Here is a 23,593-nt window from a genome sequence, read left to right as displayed (position 1 = left end):
ACAGAGGCTGCAGTGAGCCGTGCCATTGCATTCCATCCTGGGTGACAGTGAGACTCCATCAAAAAATAAAAAATAAAAAAATAAGATGAGTATTTTAAAAAATGCTGAGAAGTGAAAGGGACCATGGAGTAGGTAGCAGAATTGATATTCTGGCCAGCCACATTCTCAGTGACCAAAGCCACATGTTCCTCATTTTGGCTGGAAAGTCACTAATAAGCTTGACCATAATTTTAAGGCTCCAATTTCCACTGATTTTTCTAGTTACGTGAAGGTGGACTCTAAGGGAACATGTCATCTTCTATAAAATAAACTGCAGAGCTTGATTTTGAAAAGGACTGCTTTGGTGGGGGGAAGAGAAGGATGCTCTGGAAAAGAAACTCCCTGCCAGACAAAGGGTATTGGCTGAGATTTTATGTCTGGTCTTGTCAGTCTCAAAGTAATGTCGTATATCAGCTCTCTGTTCCTAAAACAAATGTTATTCGTAACTGCAGAGACACACTGTCTGAGTCGTGTAATACTGATTTATGCACATTTTCAGGACACAGCATGGCCCACCAGGAGATGCAGACCCCTGAAATTTAACTAAAAGGACAAAATCAAAGCTCAAGATTCCAATTTTTGACCTATTTTTCCTAATCTGTTTCCGGGACAGGAGAGAGGTTGAGAAAAGAAGAGAAAACGTGCCTAAAAGTTGTGCAGACTCATTATGCAGCACAGACTGTGTGGAGCGGTGGAAGGTGGGGCAGGGAGAGGAGCTGCAGATGGTTCCTCCCTTGACTACCCCTGGCTCTGTGGCCCTGGAAGAGTCTGTGCCCTTTCCAAGTCTTGGTGTCTCACGCATACAGCAAAGGGCTCAAGCAAGAACCTTTAGACATTTCTACCAAAAAAGCTCTAATCACTGAGGAGGGCAAAAATATAGAGGTAAGGGAACACAGCATGAATTGAAAACTTGTGTTTTTCTTCTTAAAAGCCATGCCAATTTTACATCCTGTGCTACTACGTATCAATGCTTCTCTCAAGAGTTTTAAATGGAGTTTTGCCCCCAAAATGCCTTCAAGTAAAACTGATCCACAGAGGTGTGCTGGGTTTATTCAATAGCTTCAGGCAACGCCCACTTTCACTTAGCACAGCCATGTAAACCTGGGGAATCTGTGGTGAGCAGCCCCTAAGATGGTTCTGTGTAACTCCATCTCCTGGTATTCATACCTTGGTGCTTGTACTCACCCCTCCCCTTCAGTGTGGCCTGGAATTGGTGACTTGCTTCTAGTAAAGAGAATGAGGCAGAGGGAACAGCGTGTCACCTCCAGGATTAACTTATAAAAAGACTGTGATTTGCCTCTCAGGGACTCTCTCTTGCTCACTCACTTTGAGGGAAGACAGCTGCCATGTGAGCTGCGCTATGGAGAGTCTCACATGGCAAGAAACTGAAGTCTTCAGCCCAGTAATCTGTGGGAAATCCTGCCAACCATCATGTGATGAGCTTGGTAGCAAGTAGATCTTCCCCGGAGTTTATCCTTCCGGTGAGACTGCAAGTCCAGCAATACCTGGAATGCAATGTGGTGACAGATCTTGTGGCACCCATCCAAGCTGCTCCCAAATTTCAGAAATTGTGAGATAATATTAATCAATGCTTTTTTTTCTTTTTTTTGAGACAGAGTTTTGCTGTTGTTGCCCAGGCTGAAGTGCAATGATGCGATCTCGGCTCACTGCAACTTCCACTTCCTGGGTTCAAGCAATTCTCCTGCCTCAGCCTCCCGAGTAGCTGGAATTAGAGGCATGCGCCACCACGCCCAGCTAATTTTGTATTTTTAGTAGAGATGAGGCTTCTCCGTGATGGTCAGGCTGGTCTCTAACTCCTGACCTCAAGTGATCTGCCCGCCTCAGCCTCCCAAAATGCTGGGATTACAGGCGTGAGCCACTACGCCTGGCCTATTTTTTTTTTTCTCCCAACCCTTCATCCATGCCCCATGAGATCTGAGACTATAATTTACTTCAATTTCCCAAGCACTTAGCATAAGGCCTGAAACATATCTGGTGATTAATAAAGGTGTATCATAAAGAAAGAAATGTTTCTTGTAATCCCAGCACTTTGGGAGGCCAAGGCGAACGGATCATGAGATCAGGAGATCAAGACTATCCTGGTCAATATGGTGAAACCCTGTCTCTACTAAAAATACAAAAATTAGCTGGGTGTGGTGGCATACACCTGTAGTCCCAGCTACTCGGGAAGTTGAGGCAGGAGAATCACTTGAATCCGGGAGGCGGAGGTTGCAGTGAGCTGAGATCGCACTACTGCACTCCAGCCTGACAACAGAACAAGACTCCGTCTCAAAAAAAAAAAAAGAATATGTTTCTAATGTGTATTTCTCTTTTATATGTTTGTCTTTTCCCCTAACTATAAGTTTCTCAAGGTCAGGGACTAAGCCTAATTCACATAGTTTCCTAAAGATCATGTGGTTCACTAACATCCAGACCAACACGGAGACCGGGGCAGCAAACACATACTCTATGAACCAGGGGTAAATATTTGGCCACAATCTACAAAGAGCTCTCTATCCATTCACACTTCAGATGCTGTCTACCACACAGCAACCCATTGAGGAAGACCTGAGAATTCGGATCCCCTAAGGCCATGCCTAATGTAGAGTAGAGGTATCTCCATTGTGCCAGAAGCCAAGAAATAGAAGAATGTGGAATTAGGAGGAAGGAAGCAAAAGAGAGAAAGAGATATCACTACTTTTTACTTTCATGGACAGCAAACATACCTCCTACAAGACATCCCTGGGTTACATGAAGAACCACAGAGTTTCAGGGCACTGAATAGGTCACTGCTCAGATCCAGCAAATCCTCTTGTAATTTTTGAAGCAAATAACATAAAAGCAATAAAAGCTGGCTGAGCAAATGCTCACACACTCCCAGAAAGCACCTGACTGAGTAATTACAGACAGCCAAGACATTCGCCTCTGATGGAAGTGACCAATGCTTTGCTTCCGGCAGAGACTAATACCTGATACTTCTGAGGACCAAAGAGGAAATATTAAAACTGAAAGCCCTTGGCGACAATCGGCAATTGTAAACTGGTATCAACAGAGGGAAATAATTTCCTTCCTGACTCCCACTAGGCTAGTCATGCCTAGAGCAGCAGGTGTGATTATCTAATCTAACAAAGTAAGAAGCCAAATGGGCTAGACTGTAGCTTCTATGGGGTCTCTCAAGCACTGAGCTTCCCGGGTTTCTGAATTTACCACTCTCCACCTCCTGTCTCAGGCAAAAATGAACGTGAAAAATAATAATACATAATTCTATGTCAATTCTAACCCGCATCATTAAGCAAAGTTGCAGATCAAGCTGCAGGACTGAGGACAAGTTAGTGCCTATCCAACCCGGAGGAGGAAGAGGTGCAAGGTTGGCAGGAAGGGCATATGCTGAGCATGTCTAATGTTCCCGATGCTGTGCTGGGCACTGAACTTACATTGTCTTTTTCTTTATATTCAAGATGAGTCTTTAAGGAAGAAGACAACTGTAATAACCTATCATATAGGAACCACACTTTATAGTTTACAAAACAAGTCAGCATTTAACAACAACGCACTTGCTCTAAGCAAACATGAGAGGTCGGCAGGGCAATGACTATTGTTCCTAATTCTCAGATCCAAAAGATAAGGGTGAAGGGATGTTGTTTTTCTAGGGTTGCGCATCTCATACTTGTCAGGACTTCTGTTACGCCATCCCACCATACTCACTGCCTTTTTATGCCCTCACAAACTTCTTAAGTCAAAAGTCTCTTTCTGTCCAGTCATTTGGGTTTTTTGTTTGTTTAGTTGTAGAGACAGGGTCTTGCCACATTGCCCAGGCTGGTCTCAAAATCCTGGCCTCAATTGATCTTCCTGCCATGGCCTCCCAAAGCACTGGGAATACAGATGTGAGCCACCATGCCCAGCCTGTCCAGTCATTTGTTTCATTCTCATCAAACCATGTAGTCTGACCGCATCTGGGCGACAATTCCTATAACTCCCCAACAGAGAGTCAGCCAATGCCCGATAGAACACCCTCTGGGAAAGGGACCCTTACTACCTTCAGATTTATTCTATCCGTGAAAATGCACGCAGCACCTATCCCATGCCAGAGACCCCAGCAGACTCTGGAGACACACACATGAACAAGCAATGCTGTCCCTCTCCTGTCTAGCTTCTGTGTTCTTGATGGTCATGAGCACGTGTGTCCCAGAATCTTGCGGCAGAATCCATGGTCTCATTCCTGCAGCAGTTCTTGGCTGGCCTTCATTCCTGGTCCTCTCAGCATCCTCGTGTAGAGTCCAGCTGGCTCATGCCTTTTCAGAAGGTGAGGCAGGAACTAAAGCCTGGCTCTCTAGAGGGTCTCTGACAGGGGGCTAAAGAGGTTTGCAGAAGGCCTGTGGTTGCCCACGGAGCTTCCAGTCCTCTCTCCCTCTCCTAACAGCACCCAGATATTCCTTTGAGGGGTCACCTCTTCTCCACTGTGTAAGTACCATGAGGTTTGGATGAGACTATGTCCAAACTCAGTTTCACGAGAATCTTGGTTCAGATTAGCATAATCCCATTATCTTGGCTTCAATGACTGGTTCAGAAATACACAGTGAGCCAAGGCTATGAGAATATAGCAAACCAGACTCTTTCCCCAAAATGGGAAGAGGGATGTCTATAGTTTGGGTTTCATCAGGCAGCAATCTCATGACCCATGAGGTAAAACATTCCAAAGATGAAGCCCAGGCACAAAAAAGGGCAGTGCAAGAAGTGCTGCAGAAAAACAAAGCTAGAGTCCTGTTCAAACTGTGCCTGAGGCTCACATGACCTCTGGACTTGCCAGTTTCCAGGTGTCCTAGGTTTGCAAAATCACCCACCCACTTTATTCTAGATGCCATACTCTATTAAATGCAGGCTAAGACTGCATCAGCATTTCGGAAGCCACTCCCAACAAAAGCCACTGTTGACTCATATTTAGCTTAAGAATAACAAAAACTTCTAAGTCTCTTCCAGTTTGCTCCTGTTAAGGAAATCTCTCCCATTCTATCATTACACTGTTGATTTTTTTTAAGCCCAAGTGCAAAGCTTCATACTTATCACAGTTTAATTATAAACACTGAAAAAACTCAAGACGTAGAGGAGGTGACAAAGATATTTCGTTTGATACTTAAACGTATGCTAGGGGGAATATATTCCAGACCATGTTTGAAATTTTAACAGACACTAAGATTTAAGCATCAAACCAGTGGTTTCCAGCCTTTTATGTGATATAGATCAATAGGCACATAGTCAGTTGTACTTTTAAGATACACTGATGAAGAAAAGACAGAGAGACAAAACACAACTATAAACTCAGTTACACTTTTAAGTGAAGTTAGGTTTTTTCCAATCACAACAGCATCATCTCTGTTTTGGAAAACTACACCACAAATATGTCAAGGTGTATTATTTACTCAGTACAAAGCCAGCGCTGGGGGCACATACGAATTGGCCTCAGCCAATGGGGACCATCGAATCAGGATCCTAAGTGGAAGTCGCACGCAGAATTCCCTTGCTAATTTCCTCAACTCTCCTTCTAGCCCATGGTATTCCACACTGTTGATTCTTTTTACCACCCAGATTTTTCAGAATATAATGTTCTACTCTACCCATTAAGTACAGAGGTACTCCAAAACACAAGGAAAAGTCTACCTTACCTGGTCACGGTTCTCCTTTCTGAGCACATAACAGGATTTGCACTCACGTCCTGGTGGAGCTCTAGCAGGCCCTTTAAAACAAAGGCTCACACCCTTTGCCTAAGCAAATTTAGCCTGCCCTGCCCCAAAGGGTTGTTATAAAAATAAAATGAGGCCAGGTGCGGTGGCTCACGCCTGTAATTCCAGCAATTTGAGAGGCTGAGGTAGGTGGATTACCTGAGGTCAGGAGTTCAAGACCAGCCTGGCCAACATGGTAAAACCCCGTCTCTACTGAAAATACAAAAATTAGCCAGGCATGGTGGTACGCGCCTGTAGTCCCAGCTGCTTGGGAGGCTGAGGTGGGAGAATCGCTTGAACCTGGGAGGTGGAGGTTGCAGTGAGTTGAGATTGCGCCACTGCACACCAGCCTGGGCAACAGAGCAAGACTCCATCTCAAAACAATAAATACATAAAATGAAATGACATCACAAAAGAAGCAGCACCATGAACAAGGGTAAACAAGACACGCTCAATAATATTGCTTTCTTTCCTCATAAATGCCCAAACACTGTTTAGTGACATTTTCATTTTGGTCTTTCCATTTCATGAACACTTTCTTCCATGCCAAATGAGAAAGAAGGAGGCAATACAACTGCTGGCAACCGGAAATCATCGTTACTCCAAATTTTCCTCCAATTTCAATGCCTGCCACCTTCCAAGAGCTGAGCTCTGCCTTTGCTTTGCCACACATTTTATTAGCATGATTATATATTGTCTATTGCCATAAAAGCAACTTAAGAAAGAAGGAAAGGCATTTCAGTTCTTCTCTTATTCTTAATGCATCCTAGTTACCGATGCTCATACTTAAAGTGGAAAACACTGATGTTTAAAACTCATTAAAACATATACATTGATTTTAAAAGGCAAATGCATTCCTTTTGTGTGTGGGACTCACCAGCTGAGGAGAAAGGTCTTCCCTCTGATGAGCGTCCAGTGGAACAATGAAAAAAGCAGAACACAAGGAGTCAGATGACCAGGTTCTGTCTTCTGCTCTGTCTCTGAGCCTCAAAGTTCCCACCTATGAAAAACAGAAGGGTGTTGCTTATGTATTTCTAGGGTCTCAACCAGCTTCAGAAATTCTTAGGTTTATAAAGTCTCTGACTGGGCTGTGGCTTACTTCTATACCTCCTAAACTCCTAGTCAGATCCTGGCACTCTTATTTCACTAATTTGACTCAGAATGATGGGGAAAGAGAATGCTGATGCCTCAGTGTTCGTATCTCATCTCTCCTAGTTCTCCTGGGAAGACAGCTTCGTCTCAAAAACAGAGGTCAAAGAGATAAGTCAGATACTCACATTGAAGGGAGGAAAAAAAATTAACAGATAAACCTGAACTATACCAAATAAAAAAAGAAAAGGAATATGAGTTTGGAGACAAATTTCTAACTATAGGTCCTAGTGTCCTTTGAACTTTAGTTTCCTTGCCTGAAAAGTGAGAATCAGTGAGCAGCAGAGGGATAAACAATCCTGACATTTCCCAGTAAGCCATCCTCGATATCGTTTGGATACGTGCCCTCTCTAAATTTCACATTGAGTTGAAATACCTGCTGTTGGAGGTGGGGCCTGTGGAGGTGACTGGATCATGGGGGTAGATTTCTCATGAATGGTTTAGCACCATCCCCTTGGTGCTGTCCTCATGATCATGAGTGCATTCTCATGATATATGATCATTTAAAAGTGTGTGGCAACTCCTCTGCCTACTGCCTCTCTTGCTCCTGCTTTTGCCATGTGAGATGCCCGCTCTTCCTTTGCCTTTGACCATGAGTAAACGCTCCCAGAGATCTCCCCAGCAGTCAAGCAGATGCCGGTGCCATGCTTATACACCCTGCAGAACCATGACCCAATTAGAACTTCTTTCTTATAGATTACCAAGCCTCAGATATTTATTTATAGCAATGCTAGCATAGCCTAATACAGTCCTTATTACAGGTTTTATTTCATTAGAAACTGTTCCTGTTTTGCTAATGATTATACAGTATGTATTCCAACAGACAAGTATCCCAAGGCAAGGGCTGTTGTAAAACTTGTCTTTCATGTATGCAGGAGAAATCCACATACCAGAAAAACTACCATGCCCATTTCTTTGTTGTCACTGTAAACATTACCTAACCAATCATACAATTGTTTTGTGTACAAAACAATTCAAAGTTCAAAGTTGGGAGGGATTTTTTAAATGACCCACCTCAACTTTTCCAACTGACAAGAGAACCCAGTGGCCTGGGTAAGGAGGTGACCGCTTCAGGAGCCACTTGATCCACTGGATCAAGTGACTGCTCGCTTTGACAAAGGACACCAAAACGCACTGGGCAGAGGGACTTGTGTTTGATCACATGAGTCACACCTAGAGCCAAACCAGGACTTACAAAGCCAGGCCTCGAACAACTTGTTTCAACGCTCTCCCGGTAATCTCAACAGCAGAAAGAAATTAAGTAGGCAAAATGGAGTATAATCAAGATCAGCCCAGAAAAGCAAGTTCAAGGACATTGGAATTCTGAAAGCCATTTCCGCTGAAAGGAGAGAGAGGCATGATTTCAAACTTACTGAGAAATGGGTTGTTAGGAAGCCAACATTAAACCTGTGAACAATGCAATTTCATAAAACGAACCAAAAAGGTTGCCCCTACCCTCACCCGCAAGCTGCGTAACACCAAAGCTTCTCCCTGCAGAGGGAGATACAAATCACAGCAGTTTCTACAACAGCCGCCAAGGGCATCTGACTTCCCAGAGTTTTAAACTTCACTGAAAGGAAGAGCTCTCCACCCTGGGCCCTGAGGGAGTCTCACTCACACTCTCCAGCTTCTCTCCAGGTACAAATGAAAGTGGTCTCCCTTTTCCATAGTCAACTTCTCTTTTAATGATTTTTTCTTCTTTTCCATAAAGAGAACAAGCAGCTTTGCTAAAGAACCGCTGTGAAATGATTGAAGTTCCCATGCAAACAAACCATTAGCAGAGTTCAAATGCAATTTAAATTACCAGTTGTTAAAGTACTTCTCAATTTCGTGGTAAGTTTCCAAGGAGAATTACATGCTATATACTATTTAATTGGTTGTTTTCTATTTTTTAACATCCATTTATCCCCCCCCACCCCGTTATACTTCAGAAGTGTCTATAAAAGCTTCCCTTTAAAAAATTATACATTGTTGAATAGATTAAATCTAAAGATTGAAAACTATCAGAGAAACAGCTGCAGGATCACACAGCTCAGCAGAAATTGATGGTTTTGACACCACAAAACATGCAAAATTTTAAAATCTTAGGAATCACCTAGTACTGCCCTCACTCTTTACAGCTGAAGACACTGAATTCCCAAAAGGGAATGATGGAGTTGAAACGAAGTATTTTCCCTGGTCAGCGACAAATTCAAGATGAGAAGCATTGCTCCAAACTCCCAGCCCCGTGCCACCTCTTCCACATGACTGCCCATAAATGGCAGAAGAAGATGGTATGAAATAGCCAATAAGCTTGATTTTCCACCAGTATTTTTTTTTTTTAAGAAAATATAAAGCCCTCTTCAAATATACTCCTGACCTCAAACATTATGGGCAACGGCAAGTATCTCTCCCAAAGAGAAGAAAATAAGTAAAGGCTGATGAATGAGTATGGTCAAAGGAGCTCAAAACAAGACACTTTATGAGCAGATCCTTGGCAGGAAAAGCCAAGACACTAATCTAGATTCATCAAACAAGTTATGTGACATCACGACTGCAGATTTTCACAGGTCTATCTGGCCCTGCATTAGTGCTGCCCCCAGAGACAGAGAAAGAGAGGATAAAAAAATCAACAATGTGAAAGCAAGTCTTGTCATATCTATAAACGGAAAGGATATCTAGAAGCCATCAGGAAGGTAGTTTGAAGTTCCAGGCTTTGATATCAGACTTGTGTAAAGGATTTTCTCAAAGCTCAGCCTTCTCTGTCTGCAAAACAGGGTTAATATCATCTACCCATCAAGGTGTATGTAACCATTTCCTGGGATTCCATATCTAGCATGTATGGCACAAAGCCTGCATACAATATGCACTAATTCACGTTCACCCTTTCCAAGGCTTTTACAATTTCTCAAAGCCTATAGTTCTGTGATTCTAACGTATGTGGACTAAAACCACATCTTGTAAGCCAAGCATATTCCCTAAGTCTGTTAGATACTGTATGTCTCCTGACTGTAAACTCATTTATTTTATCATTTGAAAAAAATTTCACAAAAATTTACATATCTAAGTATTTTGCTTTAAAAGCAAATTTTTTGGAAATTCTATTTTTAAATGGCCTCCAAATCCACATTTTGAAACACACACACTAATAAAATCTCAATTTCATGTCCAAGACCTTATTTAAATTTTCCATCAGCCTGTAAGAAAAATTTCCCAGTTGAACGCTGAAGAAACTGAGGAACGGAGAAGTTAGCCACTCCCCCAGTACCTCTAGGCTAGTAAGTGGTAAAGCCAGGATTTGAACACAGGTGTTCAAAATCAAGTTTCATGACACAGGCTTTATCAATTTATAATTACAACTATAATAATATGGGTAGTTCTTCTGCTAGAAGTGGAAATATACCTTTAAAACTCCTGCTATTTTCACATTTCAGGGAGCTTTGGGATAAAAACAAGGCCTATATTTCGAACTCTTTTTTTAAAAGTTCATGTTAACAGCAGGTAAATCTTTCCTGAATTCTACCTCACCGTTATGTTCTTAAGTGAAATTGAAAGCTCAGAGCCCTGGCACTAAGCAGACATCTACTGGTATGTAGGAAACAGACCTGAGAAAGGTTAACAATTAGCTGATATCAGACCAATTCAAAAACAATTCAAATGGCTGGACTCATGATCAAACAAATCATGGGAACCCCAGTATGGGCTACGGAAGCCATTCTGGCACAAGTGTTAGTTAACAGAATGTCACATGTTCTGCATTCAGGGACGCACCAAGGAGAGGTTTGCTAACACTTGCTGTCTTTGATAAGGCAGTGTGTGGACCTAGCAGGTGTGGGTGCTGAGCTGGACACGCCTAGGGGTGTTGAAGAGCCTCAATGGGGGACACGCTGGAACACACAAGACAGAATGAAAAGCATAGAAAAGCACGAGTACATGCAATGTCCTTTTGAGGGTCTAAAAGTTCTCTGCAAATGATGTGACTTCCAAATGAAGCCTGAACACCCAAGAGGATTTCCATGGATGAGGAGGAGGAAAATAGGCCCAGGGAACACGATGTGCAAAGGCCTTGAGGGGGATGAGTTCAGGGTGTTCTCAGAGAAAGTGACTAATATGGTGAGGCCAGTGACAGAGGATGCGGAGGAATGTGGTGGGACACAAGCCTGGAAGGGAATGTTGCAGCCAGCGCATGGAAGACCTTGTATCTCATGTTCTAAAGCACTTGGCTCTGAAGCCACAGGTGTTGTGTTTCGGGAAGTGGCACAACAGAAAGTTAAATGGTAGCCGTATCCCTTTAAGAAATGAATCCCCTGCCGTGGTCAGTCTCCAAGCAAAGCAAGGGTAGAGGAGCTACCTATGAAGGGATCTTCTCCCTGTGGCCCCACTCACAGAGAAGTCAGGGGACAGGTGGCCTTCCGAGTTGCTCTTAACCCATACCTTCAGTGACCCTTTCCTCTAGGTCTGAAACTCTCACCAACAGAACAGACCCACTGCAAGGCCCAGGAAAGAAACAAAGTCTCATGTTCCAAGCAGGACTAACACTCTGCCTTCAGGGAACTGCCAGCCCCACCCAACTCCTTGAATCAGAAGAAGCTGGGCTGGAGACAGGCTCCATCCAGCCTTTCTCCTGTCTCTCAAGCAGGAGCCAGAGGACTATCCAGCTTGTGTTCTATGTGCCTAAAGCTCCACATCACAGAGCTCACAGAGTTCTCTGCCAGGCCTGAAACCTCGTGACTGGGGCACAGGATTAGTAATGAGCCTGTGTTGGTGTCACCACTTAGATTGTATGGAATCCTCCTTTCCCTTACAGCAACCTTTGTAGCAGTACCCATATGTCAAGGCCTTCAAAGATGCAATGCCCTCCCTGCCCTTGAAGAACTCCCAGTCTAGAAGGAGCGGTAAGACATCAAGTAAGAGAGGACAAGTACCACAGAAGCAGCACAGGTAACAACACAAATTTTCATACCACACAGTGACGTGAGGTGATGTCATAAAAAAAATGTAATGACAACAAGGGAAAGGAAAATTGTTGACAATTCCAGATTTACGCAACTTCACTGGGAGAATCAGACCATTTTTATACTACTCCTGTTAACATGGTGGCTTTCGGGGGAGCACCTATTCTATCACACCCATTTGGCAGATGAGAAAACTCAGGCTCAAGCAAGTTAACTGACAGGGAGGAAGTATCACAGCCGGGATTCAAATCCAGATCCCATGCTCATAAGCAGCATACATTTGTACTCTGTTGCCTCACAGCTAACTGTGGTTGAGTTAGCAGAACAGAGAACACAGATCACTTCTAATGGATGGGAGAGCAGGTGGTGATCAAGGATTATTCCCTTCCCAAGATGGCGTCTGTGCAGAAGTTTACAGGAGGATTGGGAGTTCTATGAATGAAGATCGGAGAGGTAATCTCAGGCTAAAGGAAAGGCATGTGCTAAGGCATGAAGGTGAGAAAGTGCAGGGTATATCTGGGGGTTGGCAGGAAATGTGTTTGATTTAAAGATACGTAAACAGGAGCACCAAGGAAGTCCACAGTGGACCCATGCTGGTGTCCATTTATGACAGGTCCTGGATACCAGGGGCAGGAGTTTTTACTTAATACAGTTAAGTACTAGAAAAGTAATAAATGTTTCACAGCAGAACTGTGGCATGGTTTCAGCTTTACTTGGGATTCTGTGCTCTAATGGTAGGGCTATGCAAATAGCCTTTCAGCACCTGAGCCAGGGGCAGGAATACCAGGGTCAAGAATAATGGGCCCTTGGATCCTTTCAGGTCAACATACAGAAGGACATTGTTCCCTGGCTATGACTTCGGAGGTAAGAAAATCTACACCTATTTCATAGAGCCTGACTGTCCTCTTAGGAGTCTCTGTGACTCATTAAATAAATTCCGGGCCCTGGCTAGAGCACAGGTACCCTCAATAGGTAAACACAGCATGGAAAACAGGATGGAGTCAAAGAATAAAAGGAACTGTGCTTGGCTCTTGCATTCCACACTTATTAACTATGGACTTTTGAGCAACTTACTTCCTTTTATCAAGGGTGCCGTTTCTTCATTTGTAAAATGGAAACGATAATATGTATACAGCTAGGTTCTTGTGAGAACAATCAAGTTGTGAGATTAAATATGAGGACGTGTGATTCCTAAATGCAGGCTAGCATGTTTAGAATAAATCCCCCCCACCCCCAAAAGCCACCATGTTGAAAGGGTAGTATAAAAACTGCCCGATCTTCCTGGTAAAGTGATCTAAATCTGGATTTGTCAACAATTTTTTCTTCCTCTGTTGAAAATTGAGCTGTATTCCCCAGGCAAGTCATTACATCTTTTTGTGCCAAATTGTTTTCATCTTTTAAATGACCCAGTAATCCCACTTTGGGCAATATACATAAGGGAATAATCCAAAAGGAAAAAAGAAGGCAATTTGTTCAAAGATGTTATTCATAGTGCTATTTCTGGCTCTTTCTATATCCCCCTATTATAGCACTTATCTCACTGTGCTGTAATTATCCACTCCCCTTCCATACGCCTCCAAATTATCTTTGAATCAATCCCCAGCACCTAGCACAATGCCTGGCATACAGTAAGAACTCAATAAATGTTTGTCGACTCAATGAATAGGTAATATAAAAGAAATTTTAGAAGAAACTCGAATGAGTAATAACAAAACTCTGTTTTTAAGAGATTATGCTAACTTTTTGAAAACCTGGTAACTACAGACTGCAGGAGGGGTGCATGAAGAAGCCTCAGAAATGAGTTTTAGATGACTTAGTTGACGATCTCTGAGCATCTCTGGTCTTAGGCTGATTATAGTATAAGATTGCCACGGGATACCCAGGAGGATGAGGTCACAAGCTAAATTGCTTTGGCCTGGTGGCTAGAGGACGGGGCTTGGTCAGGAATTTTGGATTCTCTACCTGATTCAGCCACTACCTAACTTCTCCAAGACCTGAAAAATGAAGTAAGTATCTGCAGGGAAGCCAAGTCTGTTAAAAGGAATTACAGGGAACTGCCAAAGGCCAGCAACTATGAATTCAAACATAAATGAAAAAAGAGGACTGGTAGGTGCCCTTGGACCGCAGTCCAGTCCTCAAGACAAGGAGAGGCTTTCAAACCCCAGCTCTTCTGGGCTCCCACTGAGCCTTCCAGACCCATCTCACATGGAGATTGAAGATTCCTTACCAGGGAGTTTACAGGAGACAGAAATCTCTGCATGAACAGACAACACATCATGAAAAAACAGCATGTTAAATACAGCCCATAAAGTCAGCATCACTCTGAACGTTCCTCATTCTTGGTGGGAAAGAATGTTTTACAAAAATACCCAGGGAGAGCAAAGGAAGCTGCACATTCTGCACGGCTTATTTTGGGGCGTTCCAACAGCTCTCAGCTGGGAAGCCAAAGGCAGAAAGCCACCGTCCTCTGTGCATTGGCCCAAAGCTCGAGGCTAGAAACCAAATGGGATGGGGCTGAGAAACAGATCCTCTTCGGTTTTGGAATGCCAGCTGCTTGTCTGGGCAACCCCCCAGGGTGCCTATTTTCATTTCCCTCTGAGTCTCCCAGATTCCTGCCCATTTAGCTTGACATTTCCCTGAAGGAAATCACACTAGAGAGCCTATAGACGACCACTCCCAAACACGCCCCGAACTTACTTCTCCTGCCCAGCTTCTATGCCCCAGTCAAAGTGACCACCACATCTCACCTGAACTACGGTAAACGTTTCCGGCTAACCTTCTTGCTTCTACCCTTGCCTTCCTTTTACTATCTGTGGTTTACTATGCTGTGGTTCCCTCCACAGCAGCTGGAAAGATGCCTGTAACACATAACTCAGGTGGTTCCCATCACATCCGGACTCAGGTCTAAGAAGCTCAGGTCTCTCACTTACCACCACCTGCTAGTCCCTGCTCTTCTCTCCTGCTTCTTCCCCTGCAGCCCACATGCTGCCAGCACATCAGGCTCCTTCTGTTCCTCAAACACAAACTCCTTCCCACTTCATGGCCTTGACCTTTGCATGGACCGTCTCCACTGCCTGCAGTGCTCTTCCCCCGACTTCTACAAGGCGGCCTCCTTGTCACTCAGATCTCAGCTTAAACATACCCTCCCAGAGTCCTTCCCCACTCACTCAGAGTCAGAATGCCCTTTGTGACTCCTCCCTTGGGTTACTTATCATTCCCTCTTATTTAAGTGTTCCTTTATCTGCCTCCTCCACACACCTGCACCAGCATGTAAGCGCCAAGGGATGGTTGTTGTGTGTGTCTCTTTCTTTGCTCTAAATCGAGTACTGGGATAATGCCCAGAACAGTGCAAGGCACCTAAGTGGAAATTCAATAAAGATTTAATAAAATTAGATGAATACATGCCACGGATGGAAGAAGCCTGACAGATTGCATAAAAGGATAGTAGCCCAGCACTGTGGCTAACATCCTGGGCTTTGGAGTCAAATACACATTGGTCACTAATGCCTTTACCCAAGAGTTACAGGGGTTTAGGCAAGCTTTCTCACTTCTTTAGGCCTTAATTTTCTCAAAAGTAAAATGGGGATAATAGCACCTGCCTTGTGGGAGTGTTGGGAGAGTTCGAGATACGATGTTTAGGGTAAAACTCAGCACAGCCTAAATGTTCACTGTTATCAACAGCAACTTCCTCTTTCAGGTGAGAAAAGTGAGACCCAGAAAGGAGCAGGGCATTGCCCAGGTGAAACACTGCATTAAGAGCAGAGTCAGGCCGGGCATGGTGGCTCATGCCTGTAATCCCAACACTTCGGGAGGCCGAGGTAGGCAGATCACCTGAGGTCAGGAGTTCAAGACCAGCCTGGTCAACATGGTGAAACCCCCATCTCTACCAAAAATACAAAAATTAGTGGGATGTAGTGGTGAATGCCTGTAATCCCAGCTACTCGGGAAGCTGAGGCAGGAGAATTGCTTGAACCCAGGAGGCAGAGGTTGCAGTGAGCCAAGATCACACACTGCACTCTAGCCTAGGCAAGAGAATGAGACTCCGTCAAAAAAAAAAAAAAAGAAGAAGAAGAAGAAAAAGAAGATGATGAGCAGAGTCAAGTCAGAAAAATCATGGCCAGTTTTGGCCCACTATTCCACAGACCTAATAATTACTAAAATATTAGATATCATGACCCGCATCTGTATATTCTGCCTTGTTCCAGAAAGGATCTGAGGTACCTCACAAAAGATACTAATAGTTGATGATTTAAGTGAGAAAATGCACAAAGAGAGGGGAAAATAAAGCAAAGAAAGGGGAAAGGGGATACAAAAAATAAGAGCTGGATGTCTCATACCATTTGCTAGAGGTGAGCTTTAAATTTAGCTATGGACTTCCTAGAGCCCAGTACAGAAGAAAGGAAGCATAGCTGTGTACAGCCCTTTGGAACACTTGCTTTATTGAAATGCCACAGCAGCGTGTAAGGAGGCGTCACCATCCAGTTGAGAATCACCCTGATTTGTCACACTCTTGCCAATTAGAATCCAATATCTGCTTACTCCTGATCACGTGCCATTCTTACGTAAAATTAGTCTCCACTACTGACTATATGACTTTGGGCCACTTACTTAATTAACCCTTTGAAGTCTCTGGTTGCTGTTCTTCTGTAACATGGAGGTTAAAAAACAGTACTTAAATTGATAGACAAAATGTGGCATATTCATTACCACAGAATATTATTCAGCCTTAAAAAGGAGAAATTCTGACCCATGGATGAACTGGAGGATATTATGCTCAGTGAAATAAGCCAGTCACAAAAAGACAAATATGGTATGATTCCACTTAGATACAGAACCTAGAGTTGTCATATTCATAGAGAATGAAAGTAGAATGGAGAATGCCAGGGGCTAGAGGAGAGGAGAATGGGTAGTTGTTGGTTAAAGGTACAAAGTTTCAGATTGCGAGATGAAAGAGGCCTGGAGACTTACTACACAGCAATATGAATGTATTTAACTAAAAATACAACAATTATCAGGGCCTGGTGGTGCACGCCTGTAATCCCAGTTACTCGGGAGGCTGAGGCAGGAGAATCGCTTGAACCCAGGAGGCGGAGGTTGCAGTGGGCCGAGATCGAGCCATTTCACTCCAGTCAGCCTGGGCGACAGAGCAAGACTCTGTCTAAAAAAGAAAGAAAGAAAAAAAAAAAGTTGATCCGAAACTGAGCTGACTACAAAGTTACTCCTGATGGCTGTGAAACATCTGAGGCGACGTAATAGGTTGGTGTCTTCTGGGTCTCTGTCCTGCTTTGGTAGTCTTAAAAAGTGTGTGTGTGTGTGCGTGTGTGTGTATGTGTGTGTGTGCGTGTGTGTTTAAAATCTAATCAGAATCAGGACTCACCTTTGAATGGGCATAATATTCCAGAATTCTTACAGCTTCAAGAATAGTGGTAGAGGCTCAGATGGGAAGCCTTGCTGAATTTCTCTCAGGGAAAATTGCATAATTTTCACTTCCACAGATGGAAATAAAGTTCCATACTATTCATTCTGCCTTTTGGACAAGTGACATCCCCTTTCGTGAAAGAGAAAGATATAGGGAGCAAACAAGAGCAGAAGGTTGCATTCATACAACATTCACATGACCAAAAGAAGGGAAAGGTAAGTAAAAATCAAAGAACAAAAAAGAAAAGAAAAGAGCCTCATACAAAAACAAGGAATTCAGGCATCTGAGCCCATATATCCTAAAGGAAAGAGGTCTGAACTGGAAGAAGTAGGTTCTAGTCCTCATTTTCCCACCAACTAGATTAGTAAGTGTGGACAATTCTAACATCTCCCAATTTCTTCATCTTGCAGTAGAGGGGGCAACTTAAGTCTAGGGGAACGAGAATGAACTGAGAGAGAAGATCTGGGTTCTAATCCCACATAATGAGCCATCTGTCTTCAGGGCCTGGGTCTCTGCTGCCCATTATCTCACACTGTGAAATTAGATAGATGTGCTGAAAACACTGCAGGACTCTTCCAACTCTGACAATTCATCAGATCTACACAGCGTCCAGCACGCAAGGTATTCCAGACGGTGGATGCTGTGCAAATGCTACACATCAACATTTTGCATACTCCTAAGTCCCACCATAACTGTTTTCAAGCTAAAACTACCCCTCCCTACACGTCCACAGACATCCCTTCCAGCTTGTTGCTTTAGCCTTAGTAATCAGACAACAGCACTCCCAAATTGTCTTTCTACCCAACTCAAATTAGGCCTCAGATCAGAGGAAATACCTACTTTTTAAAAAATATATGAATATAATTTTTCCTCAGGCCGATCTTGTCTTGAAATCCCACTGTAAGAAGTACTCCCCTGGGAAAGCACCCCAAATTAAAGTGACCAGCACTCCCAGCAACGTGTCCCATCACCATGCAAGTAAGCCAGCCCACAGGCTGTACGCCCCAGGTCTGTGAGCAGAAATGCCACTCATCTGGCAGTAATGATGTACTCACGCGATGTCCGGCCCCCCAGGCAGCTGGCCCTCCACCAGCCCTCACTCCCTCTTGCAGACCCTCAGTCCACTACGGGACACAGCAAGGCGGTGGTCTCGAAGCCTGAAGGGAACAGAACTGAGACATTCTCGCCTCAGCTTCCAGAACAAGGGGCAGAGGAATGAAGGGGGAAGGGTGGGGGCGGGGTGGGGAACGACTTTGTTTCTGGAAACAAGAATTCAAATCCTGCTTCTCCTAAACCCTGAGTCACCTCCCTCTCTTCCAATAGATCAGTCGGGTGGGTAAACATTTCCAAATATGGAGAAGCAGGCTGGAGGATGTCAGAAAAATCACCCTTCTCTCTCCTCTGGCACTTGAAGAACATGCCCCAGTTTAAGACAGAATTCCTTACTCGGAGTAAATTATTAACCGCTAAAGAAGTGGATTCTCAACCCTTCCATACACTGTCCAATTCCAGGAAGAAACCTCCTCCACCCCAAACAAGGAAGTGACTGGTTTGAAAGGCTTTAAGCTCATCTTAAGAATGAGACCATCCAGAATGCAACGAAATTTATGAAATAAATCATTAATTCGGTGGGGGGGAGATATTTTGGGAGATGAACCTGAAAAGGTTGCGAGAATTCAGTCTAAGGTTCCTATGATGGAAGGTGAGTCTTAAAACAACTCCTCCCGGCTGGGCACAGTGGCTCATGCCTGTAATCCCAGCAGTTTGGGAGACCAAGGCGGGATGATCACCTGAGGTCAGGAGTTCAAGACCAGCCTGGCCAACATGGTGAAACTCGGTCTCTACTAAAAATACAAAAGTTAGTCGGGCATGGTGGTGGATGCCTGTCATCCCAGCTACTTGGGAGGCTGAGGCAAGAGTATCGCTTGAACCCGGGAGGTGGAGGTTGCAGTGAGCCATGACCACGCCATTGTACTCCAGCCTGGGCAATAGGAGTGAAACTCCTTTAAAAGAAAAAAAAAAAAAAAAAACCCAAGTCTCTTGCCCCCAAGCCCAGAGTCTCTTGGTATAGGAGTCCTCCTGAGAATGTAGTTTGGCATGAGTCCTTCATGGGCACAGACACCGGGCTGGGAGACTCAGAATAAAACCAGACTCTCAGGAGAACACTGTTGTCGGGAAAAGTGGGGGTGAACTGCTCAGTTTAACTTGTAACATGGATTCCAACCCTAAGGTTCTGTGATGACTAAGTTGGAGCAGTGAAGCCAATCAGGAATGAATCTAATCTAAAATGACTCCAGACTGAATTAAAGGAGGAGAAAGAGAGATCAGACACTAGGGAAAATGGAGATGTGGGGGTATAGGAGGTGCTCCGAGATGGGAATCCAAGTACCACATCTTGGCTTCCCAGTGGTTCTGTTTCTTAGTGATCTCCTCCTACTGTTGGTTGTAAAGGCTTTCTGGAGGTCAGATGAGTCCTTTTTCAAAATCATCACCTATTTCCTGGCTTTGGACTGCACCAAGAGGTTGCTTATTCTCACCCCCAGGAAGTCTTCAAGCTACAAACAGCACTGATCAGGGCATGAAGGGACCCAAGCCTCAAACCCCAAGCCCAGATCAGTCAGTCATGAAGATTTCAGACGAGTCAGTGCTCCTTGTGTAGCTTATATATTTTTCATTTACAAATTAGGCAGATATCTAGAAATGGTCCAATCAGGTGCTCTAAAAGCAGCTTCTACTTGGTCTATCCAAAGGGTCATTGCACATTTATTTTGATTATTTGTTTTATACTTAACAAGCATGCCATAAGCAAACATTTATTATTTATTGCACATTTAACAAAGGAACACAAATATAAGTTACTATTAAAATAGGTAAGGAAACAGAATCAGAGAGCCTTCCACTGCATACCAGAACCAGAACTCAGGACAGAGATCTTGCCATTGCAACCCTCCTCAGGGGGTGGTTGTGGGATGTCAAAATTAGGTCTGGAGAGCAAAAAGGGGTGGTCTTCATTCTGTCAGGAGCTCAGAGTCCCTTCCTGCATCCCACAAAGGAGCATTTCAGCAAAGAAAGGAGATTATTCCATGGAAAAGAGCTTCTGGGAATGGTCTTAAGCTCTAAAAACCAAAGACCAAGGGGTGAGTCACAGAGATAAATATGAAAACCAGAATGAGATACTTTAAATGTACCCTCCATCTTGCAAACATTTGGAGATCAGCTTCCACATCTACATAGAGACCCTTCAGTTCCTTCAACATATGTGTGTCTCTCGTCCTCCCAGCTCTGTGATCTCAAAATGAGAAGTGGCCATAAAGGCCATTAAGCCCAGTGCCTGCCGCATTGGTATTCCTGAGGTCTCCAGTGAAGCAAAGATCATTATCTCCTGCCGCTGCAAATTCCATCTTTCCGTCAGAAAATTCTTCCTTACGCGGAACTGAAATCTGGCTCCTCCTCGGTCTTCCATCCCTTGCTCCACGTTCTGCCTCTCAGGACCATATTTCAACCTATGTCTGCCTCATTGGTTTGGAATTTTTGTAGTTGAATATGTTCACTCGTTCCCTCAGTATCCTCAGCATCCAGGGGGGATTGGTTCCAGGACCCCTGAGATACTGAAATCCAGAGATGCTCAAGTCTCTTACATAAAATGATGTAATATCTCCTGTATACTTTAAATATTGTTCTAATACCTATATAATACCTAACAATGCAAATGCTATGTGAATATTGTTATACTGTATTGGTTTTTTTATTTTTTTGTTGGATTTTATTTTATTTTTTTAATATTTTTGAGCCTTGGTTAGTTGAATCCATGGATGCAGAAACCATGGATACAGAGGGCTGACTGTATATAGAAACAAAGCTACCCAAGACCTCAGCCCACAGTCACTCTGGTTGTTCTCCTGACCACATCACACTGCTGACTTCTAATGCATTTTGTGCCAACTTGAAATCCATTCTTTTTTGGATTTTTCCAGTGCCATTTAGCACATATATTGCCATTTAGCCATATATATTACTCACAAGTCATACCGTACTAAACACCCGTCAGATGGACTTGTCTACTTTATTGAGAAATGACAGAAGATAAACCTGCATGTCCAGCTGTTCATCTACCTCCACCCCACAGCCCAAGCCACATTCCCACCGCTTGTGGATGAAGCCCAGGGATGCAGATCCCATTCCAAGATCCCCGCTCCTGTTCTCAGATCCTGCCAGACCGAAAACTGTCTCCAGGACACAAGGCTATTCCAAGCAACATTAAGAGAGAGCTCTGTAGGAAAAGAGGATCTCGTCAACACAATTCTCAGAATAACAAAGCAGCCAGCAGGCAGGGCAGCAGGGTCAATTTGCTAATCACAGGGCTGGGAGCTTGTGATCCCTGATAGCATCATTCTAAACCTGTGTCTTTCTAAAAAGAGAGAAAAAATGTTATTTTCTTCCACAGTTCTGATGGCACTGTTTGCCTTCAAGGTCCATGTAGTAAGTACAATGACGCCTCCCATTATTAGTGTGTTTTACCTTTTATTAAATGATTTCCCAGTCTCATTGAATCCCTTCCAACAACTATCCCAGGAAGTAGTATTATACCCACATTTAGTGATAGGAAAACTGAGGTTCAGAGAGGTTAAGTATATTCCCAAAGTCACACCAGCAATAAGTAGCAAAAGAAACACTGGTTTAGGAGACTCCAGTTCCAATTCTGGAGACTCCAGTTCCAATTCTGCTACATACAAACTGTTTTAACTCTCTAAACCTCAGTTTCTACACCTGAAAATTGGAGATTAGCCACTCTGCTTATATCTCAGAGCAGTTATAAGGATCATATGAGATAATGAGAGTGAAAGCCCTATGGAAAAGGGTAAGGCGTTATAAAAGTGTAGGGGATTATTGTGTGATTACTTGCAAATGACTGTGCATTCCATTACAAATACAAAAAGCAGTGAGATCATTCGCAAGACAAAGAAACATTAAGGCTCTGGGAATTAAAGGAAAATGATTTGATGTTCTACGGGGTTATGTCTATATGCTGCTCACTCTTGCAGTTCAAAGCTCAGCAGCAGCTGTCAGATTTTCAAACTCCAAGTCACATATGTCTACAGGATGGCTCAAGACAAAATCTCCCTTTTCAGCTAAAAGCAAATGCTGGGCCAAAAGGAGGTAATAGAGATGGACGTTTCAAAGACCCCCTGAGATTCTCAGTTCCGGAAATGTGGCCTGCGATGTTTTCCTTGGAGAAGCTGTTAGAAACACAGGCTCCAGTCTCTCTGAAATAAGCCCGTGGGGAAATAAACATACAGTAAGGAGCTATTTTCCAGAGAGCACTGAGGATGCTCCCAAGCATGAATTAATCAAGGGCACAGGGTATTTCAAGCTGCAGATACCAAAAAGCTAGTAATCTCCAACCCACTGAACCTTCCAGCGCAGCTCACAAGCTTACCCTGGAATTCTAGCATCCCTAGCAGTGGGCAGCAGGCTGAGCCAGCAGATGAGGCTCAGTTACATACCAGCTCTTGCTGAAGATCACCTGGGGGCCGCAGAGGACCCAGGGAGCTCTGAGAGCAAGCTGGTCTGGCTTCCTTCAGGCCTTTCCCAACATGCTACTTGTCGGGATTCTCTTCAATTCCTGAAAAGAGCCAAGTCATCTCTGTCATTTGTAGAGGGGCCGGATCTTTGCCAGAAATCCATTCCTAAGGCTGATGAGCACAGAGCCCAGTGAGGACTGTTTTCTGGTTTGCATTTTATCATTTGATTCCTGTGCTGATCATTTGAGAAAGGCACTACAGCAATGTATTGCATAGAGGTGTGAGCATCTACTCTATGTGTGTCTGCTTGAATCCCCAGTGATGTTACAGCAACAAGCTGTGAGATACAAACAACTTCAAGGAGCTCACAAATCCAGTTCAAGATAGAGACTGACTGCAATTGAAGGACAAGATGCTGTAAACTCTATGAGTTCTGTAGAATCCCTCCCAATGGCTGGGTTAGACTTTTGGGCTAGGAATTAAAAGAGGATGGGGCAGGGGGGCACAGATGAAGGAGCAAAGGGCATTCCAGGCAGAAGGATACATTTAAGCCAGACACAGTGGCATATGCCTATGGTCCCAGCTACTTAGGAGGCCAAGGCAGTATTACTTAAGCCCAGGAGTTCAAGACCAGTCCGGGAGACATAGTGAGATTCCCATCTTAAAAAAAAAAAAAAAAAAAAAAGAAAGAAAGAAAAGAAAAGATTTGAACCCTAGCAATGACTGAAAAGATACGACAAAGACCAGCAAGTTAAAGTCAAGCTTAGAAAATGTGGGCCGAGCATGGTGGCTCACGCCTGTAATCCCAGCTAC

At 43.8% G+C, this 23,593-nt stretch overlaps 1 protein-coding gene across 11 annotated transcripts in view; it reads right to left on the bottom strand.

Moving 5' to 3' along the window:
• LPP (LIM domain containing preferred translocation partner in lipoma) overlaps positions 1 to 23,593 on the bottom strand; it is a 741,617-nt gene that overhangs the window by 664,736 nt on the left and 53,288 nt on the right. For 6 of the 11 annotated variants that reach the window (XM_038002350.2, XM_038002347.2, XM_038002351.2 and 3 more), the window contains one exon: positions 6,634 to 6,756. The gene's annotated coding sequence lies outside the window, so the exon portion shown is untranslated. Of the gene's footprint in view, positions 1 to 6,633; positions 6,759 to 18,313; positions 18,490 to 23,593 lie in introns of those variants that run through there. The other 5 variants (XM_073023748.1, XM_073023749.1, XM_038002357.2 and 2 more) reach the window with 3 other exon arrangements.

This window comes from Chlorocebus sabaeus, chromosome 15 (assembly GCF_047675955.1).
Source record: "Chlorocebus sabaeus isolate Y175 chromosome 15, mChlSab1.0.hap1, whole genome shotgun sequence".
Classification (NCBI taxonomy): Eukaryota; Metazoa; Chordata; class Mammalia; order Primates; family Cercopithecidae; genus Chlorocebus; species Chlorocebus sabaeus.
The sequence above is the reverse complement of the archived record's forward strand: the minus strand, read 5'-3'. Positions and strand labels throughout refer to the sequence as shown.